The sequence below is a fragment of the Parasteatoda tepidariorum genome, chromosome 6 (assembly GCF_043381705.1).
Source record: "Parasteatoda tepidariorum isolate YZ-2023 chromosome 6, CAS_Ptep_4.0, whole genome shotgun sequence".
Lineage (NCBI taxonomy): Eukaryota > Metazoa > Arthropoda > Arachnida > Araneae > Theridiidae > Parasteatoda > Parasteatoda tepidariorum.
In genome coordinates, this window is record NC_092209.1 from 27,589,478 (window position 1) to 27,596,699 (window position 7,222).

The following is a 7,222-nucleotide window of genomic DNA, read 5'->3' on the forward strand; positions in this document are numbered from 1 at the left end:
TATAAATGACTTTTAGTGTTATGTGTTTGTTGTCAATAGTCATGGTTAAACAATGATGAATCTCTAAAGTGAACACTTCAAAGCGTAAGTAATCACCAAAAAAGCTGATGGTACGTATTTGGTGAAGTGGCACAAGTGTGATCAGCTGTGACTTTATGAAACCTGGCTCATCGGTTACGATAGAAATATAACGACTGGACAAAATGATTCAAAAATTGAGAAAAATAGCTTAGATAAGTCAACAGATCCTATCCTGTCCTAATGCATGTTCTTGCCAAACCAACAGTTGCACAAATGGCTATGTCAAAACAACTGTAAACCCTCTTTCTCGCCCTTCATATCACTTGCTCCTTCTGACTAAAACTTCTTTCTGAAGTAAGACCACTTTTTAACAGGAAAACAACTTAATTCTAAAAATACTTTAAAACTGGTCTTCCAAGAATTCCTCGACGTCCGCCAGGGTTTTATCCCACTTGCTGCCAACTTACCTCGTAGATAACAAAAGTACAGAGAAAATATGGATGCATGCTTTGATAAATTAAATAGTTCCTTATATCTGTGAGCCATCAACAGTCTTAATCTTGCTTTCTACTAATTTCATGCATTGACTGCCTAACATATTGCGTGCTCCACATGCCTCACTGACGTTATAAGATTCTTTGTCAGAGCGGAAGTGTTCAGAATCTACTATCATGTGCTTCTTGACGCAAGTATCGTGTCTACGTTTTAGTGATATTCAACCTTGCTGGTTTCTATAATAATCATAAAGACATAAAACGGTGGCTGAGTTTGTGCTCGCCACTCACCACAACTGGTTCCCGAAACACTTGCACCGTTTCAGCATTGTTTCAAGTCCTCTCTGCGATCACTGTATTCTGGAACGAGCCATGGATGGTGACCATAGTTCCCCTATGGAGAGCTATTGGAAATCTAAGAGCTTTTTTGGATTCATAGACTATCGCTACCGCTGCTTCTATGTTCGTTCATTATATGAATCTTTGTAATTATTGTTACAGTTTGTCTTTCAAAGCTTTCCAATAGAAAAACTAAAAATAATAATAATCATAATTTTTTAATTATATTGTATTGTACAAATTTATACAAAAACAACTGTTTTAGCAAACAAGAAATCTTAAATAAATGCTATCTAAATACTGACTGATAGATAGCACTTTCTGTCTATTCAACTACCGCGAACCAAACATAGAGAATTCGCAACGCAAACATAGATTTTAAGATCATCTTCCTAAATTTTAAGTTAGTCTTATATTCAATAGGTAATATTACATGTTATGATGTGTTTAAAAAATTATAGAGTAGCGTATGGTTTGGTGAATCGAATATCTTGTTCTTTCAGATTTTTACCAAGTTTGTTTGTTTTCATTTAGTTTCTTTAAACCGGAAAAAAGAACATTTGAAACCCTTGGTCATGGAATAACTGATATGAAAACAACTAGCTGCTACACTTTTAATTCTGCTGTTGGAAATCCGAAAGCTCGGGGCAAATATTTACTCAAATCTTCCAGTAAGTGTGAGTTCAAAAATCTTAAAAAAAACAAAACATTTTTATTATTAATTTCTTTTTAATAAGTTTTAGCCCCTTAACTATTACAGAATATATTCCTTATACTCGTATACCTTTTTCACTACTTTATGCAATCGAAATCTACCATATTTTTGTTGTCTTAGATACCTTACCGAAATAAATCTAAAAAACATGCATATCAAGATTCTTAAAATAATGTTAAACGAGGAGGGGAAAAAACGTTATCAAAACTTGAGTAATCTTGGGCGAAAAAGATTAAATTTAAATTTTAACACCTGTTTAATTGCTTGAGGAAATTGAGAGGAAAAGAAGGAAAATATTTGTAGTACTTTCAAGTATACATCAAGGCAGTCATCAATTATGAGCCATGGTGGCACAGCTCTTGCCTCCTAATGAACAGACCCGGGTTCGAAGCCCAACGATTGCTGGTTGACACGAATTCCGCACCCGGCTTGCATCGACCGCAGTGCTGACATGAAATATCCTCATTGGTAGACGGATCATGGGTTAGAGTCCTCTTGCTGTCAGGCTAACCGTGGGAGGTTTTCGCGGTTGAACACAAATGCTGGTAAGTTCCATCAAAAAAGTCTTCCACGAAGGCAAATTTCCCCCAATACTTGATCCAGGATTTCCCTTGTCTTCTGGGTAAGGTTCAAAATTAAAAGGGTACGGAATTGAACACTGGGTCGGCTGTTAAACGACTGTCATAAAATAAAAAATATAAATCAACGATCAAACTAGTTTTTATATTTTTCGTTCCAAATATCTGATGATTCGTCTGATGTAAATAGACACCTTCCTTCTTTAAATAATAATACATGACATCTAAAAGTAATATTTCTTATTTTAAAAATATTTATTAAGGGTGGTGATACGGAACATCTTGTTAATTCCTCCATGCAAAATTGCAATTTATTATTTTTAGTAAGTACTAGTTGAATACCCGTTCATCAGGAAAAATAAGGATAAGTAAATCATCACTGAGCAATGCTACAAAATCATGCACAACAAACAATAAACTACAGTAACAAAAATAAAAAATCTCCGATGTTCTTCTATTTATGATTATTTGAAAATAAAGATTAACTGCATCTAGTATCATCTGTCATAATGCTGTTGTTCGAGGCAATTTATGATATTTAAAATTTATCAAAATGAAGCTACTTTCTCCTGCACTTACATCTTCGACGGGCCGTAAAAAAATCTAACATAGAATTTTAAAGTATTTGTGCAGCTGTAATCAGCATCAAATTTACTAAAAAATACTTTCTACTTATATAAGAGTATATTTGGTGCCAATTAAAATTCCACAAATTAACATTTCGGCAGTAGTGCCAATACTAAAAATAAGCATCGTTGGTGTCAACAATAGTAGGGTTACTTTTTACTTTTCCCAACAACGAATAAATACATTTTCTCTATTAATTTCGCTTTTGAGTAGAAACTATTTTTCTGTTTCAATTACCATGGCGGTTATTGTTGTCGTAGACCATTTAGGTAAGGTGTTTGAATGTTCTTGTTTTCCAGTGGCGCCATCTATGGCCAAGAATTCGGATTCTGTCACACCCATACGTCACCACCGTTTAAAGGGCAGACCTATTCATACATCCATTCATTCACTCACAGATCGTCATTTTGACCTGAACTAGAGAACCATCAATCTCCAATTTAGTACCCCCAGAGGTATAATTTGTTACGAGAATATTTAGGACTTTGTGACCCGACAAATTTGACGTGCGTCAGTGACCATTTACTACACAAGGAGTCTTCAGCAGATTTGATTCAAACTCCCATTCTAACGAACATGAGTCCAGTGCTCTGCCAACCAGGTGCTCCCGGCCTTCAATTACCATTGATTTTAAATTATTAGTTTTATAGTAAAACGTTTTAAAAACACAACTATCAACAAAATGAACAAGTAGTTTTAGATTACCTTTGAAATACAAATTTGTTGATGTTAATCATACAATACCCTAGCATAATGAACCGCTGTGCCAATTAGAAAATTCATTTTTATAAATGTCCCTGAGTTAAAAACATAACTGAAACAATCAAAATCGGGCTTCGAAATTCTTTTACAACTGCACTGATCCATCTACATCTTTGCTGGAATGGTATGTTTTTCTGCTAGCATGCTGAATTAACAGAATTAAGTTTCAGTCGTGTTTAGGCAACAGGTATATTTCCTTTTTGATAACATAAGGGACATCATTCTGTGTGCATGTCATAACTGAATTTGTATAAAAGGCATGTATTGTAGAAAGTAGTTGCTACGTCACTGATTTACATTACTTTCTCGTTGTCAGCGGTTGATGTGCGATGTTACCCTTACGTGTTTATGCCGTATTATAAGTAATTATTTTTTCAGTTGTTCGCTATATCGAGATGGTATTGCATTTAATTAAAATATTTAAATCTAGAAAGTTCAACCAGCAAATGAATTACCACATTCCCTCACTGTGCGTGCTCTGTCAACAATGGTGAACATCGCATTTTTAGAACTCTTGTTTTATCTTCAATACGGAAGGCAGACACACACAGACAAATTCTTTGTTTTATTGCATGTATAGATATAAAAAAAAATATGGTTTCGAATGGAAGGCTTTATTTTATTAAGATTATGAATTTTCACCAGTTATTGGGGAAATATTGTGCACTTAATGAATATTTAACAAAAAAGTAATAATTAACTGGTTGTATAAAGAAACACACTGGTTTCGAAAAATTAACTAAAGAAAAAAGAGAAATTTGTACAGTTTGCTGCGATGTTGCTTGAGCATTAGATATAACAAGTGCATTGAACTACTAGTGCAAAGTGACAATTGTTGAATTTGGTTAATCGCATAATAAAAGTGATGGCATTAAGTAATATATTGGTACTGCGTTCCTGTCCAGAAAACATTATAATTTATAGCACCTATGTTCATCAATAGATGGTGCTGATTCTTTCATGGCTGACCATTCCAATTAAAATATTTGCATGGGTGTTTGTTAGTTTTGTACTCAGAAAACATTGTTGTTGGAAATGCTGGTGATTTAGAAACATTGTTTTATAATTTTATTCACTGAGTTGAGCAATGTTTGGACAAAATTTGAAACTTATTTTTAAACTTTTTTTTCTATCTAGGAAACTTTTATAATTTATAGCTCCTAAGTTTATCAATAGATGGTGCTGCATCTTTGTGATGGCTGACTTTTCCAATTAAAATATTTGCATGGGCGTTTGTCAGTTTTGTCCTCAGAAAACATTGTAGTTAGAAATGCTGGTTATTTAGAAACATTGTCTTATAATTTTATTCACTGAGCTGAGCAATGTTTGGACAAAATTTGCAACTTATTTTTAAATTTTTTTTCTATCTAGGAAACTTTATAATTTATAGCTCCTAAGTTCATCAATAGATGGTGCAGCTTTTTTTATAACAGACCATTCCAGTTGAAATATTTGCATGGGTGTCTGTTAGTTTTGTCCTCAGAAAACATTGTAGTTAGAAATGCTGTTTATTTAGAAATATTGTCTTATAGTTTAATTCACTAAGCTGAGCCATGTGTTGAAAAAATTTGCAACTTATTTTTAAATTCCTTTCTATCAAAGAAATTACATAATTTATAGTTCCTAAGTTCATCAATAGATAGTTCTGATTTCCTTCATGCCAGGCCAATCCAATTAAAATATTTGCATGGGTGTCTGCTTTTTTTATCCTCAGAAAACGTTGTAGTTGAAAATGCTGGTTGTTTAAAAACATCATCTTTTAGTTTTAGTCTCCATCTGGGCCATGTTTTAAAAAATTTACGATTTATTTTGAAACTTGTTAAGAAAACATTCTAATAGCCCGAAGAGAACGTAACAAAACGTACAGTTCTATCTGGTTCAGTTTTCCGTTAATTAGTTTTTGAAAATCTTTCATGATTTACGGGAAACTGTTACTATTTCCATCGTCAAGACTCTTACTCTTATACATACTTTATATTTATTTATTCAGAAATAGAAATGGTCCTATTAACCGAAGCTGCAGACTATGAATATGGTATTTTGAAGCCAGCGTTTTTTATGGCAGTTCATGATAGAAGGAAAATAGTAAATCCATACCATACAGGAGATATTTTGTATGGTGGAAATAAATATCAATATGATATAAAGAAAGAGGTAAGTAGAAGAGAGATTTGCTTCAAGATAATTAGTCTAGTATCATTTAAGGTGTAACTATTTCAGGCTGAAAATTGTTTCATTTTAAGTTGTGGGTCTCGATGGTAACAAACTTGGTTTATGACAACGAATTCTTACTTATTCAGAAAAATGTTACTAAGTTTACAATCAAAGAAAATTAACGTTTTTCGTTAAAATTCTTATTTCTGGCATGATATGTGAAATTTACTACTCTCAAGCTACTTTTTCATGTACTTATTTCTTTAAGTAGCAGTAAAACCCAATTTCCCAGCACCTATCCGAAAAATGTACAGCATTGATACATCATTTCATCAAGCATAATATTCATGAAATACTATGTACCTATATAAGAGTATTTTTGGTACTTTTTAAAATTGCATAATCTCCATTATGCCATTAGTACATATTACCAAAATAAAGTATCATCGGTTTTAATTAAATAGCTTACTTTTTAATTTTAGTTAATACCTATTACTAAAATTACTTAAGAATCATTGGCGTCAATAATAGTTTGCTAATTTTTTACGACGCTAATTTTTTACTCTTAAACGAATTGGTGCAATTTCTTCATTAATATTGCTCTCAGTGCAAAGCTTATTATTTTACTTTAATTAGTAACTGTAACCAAAATTAATAATAATTGGCATCAATAATAATTAACAAAGTTGAATCGTTTATAGTTTACACTAAAACAATAGCTTTCGCCAAACCATTGAGAAAATTTCATTTTTTAAAGGTCTCTTAAACTAAAAATAGAATCAAAAAATCGTAAATCAGGCTTCTAATCCCTAAAATTGTATTCACTCAACTTCATGTTAAAAGTATTATTTTTAGAACCTACGGCTTACCCGCAATCGGGCATGCATAAATTCTTTATTTTATTATATATTTAAATAAATAGATATATATTAAAATTCTATCTCAAAGACAAGTTACAAATTTTATAAAATATTTTCGGCCACATTAAAATGCAAATATCTTAAGACAACTAATTTATAAAATGTAGTAAACTTAAATGTAAAATTGTAAGTTATCAGTGATAAGCTTAAAATTTGTTCACCTCTCTTAACTATAGTCTCCCTTGTTTCCCTTGTATCGTATAGTCTCCCTTGTATAGTCTCCCTTGTATCGTTGTCAAAACTAAATGAAACCATTTAGTTTTGACAACGATACATTTAAAAATATTTCAATCAGCAAGCAAGGCTCCTCAGTTCCACCTCATACTTATTTACACTTAATTGTCACCCCTTCGTATGCAAAAATGAAGGGATGTTCCTTTCGTAAGCCAAAACGAAGGGGTATGCAACCCTAAATTCACCAGCCCTCCTTAAATCCCCATATCATTATTTCACCCAACATAGATTCAGCTTCTTAGAGGGGTGAGGGCTGATACAGATGCAACTAAAAGTGGATGACCAGACAGGGTACCCTGCATACCAGACGCTATTTAGCAGGCTTTAACCATAATTAGCATTAATGCCGGGCAATGGGACTCCCATTCAGCTTTAGTG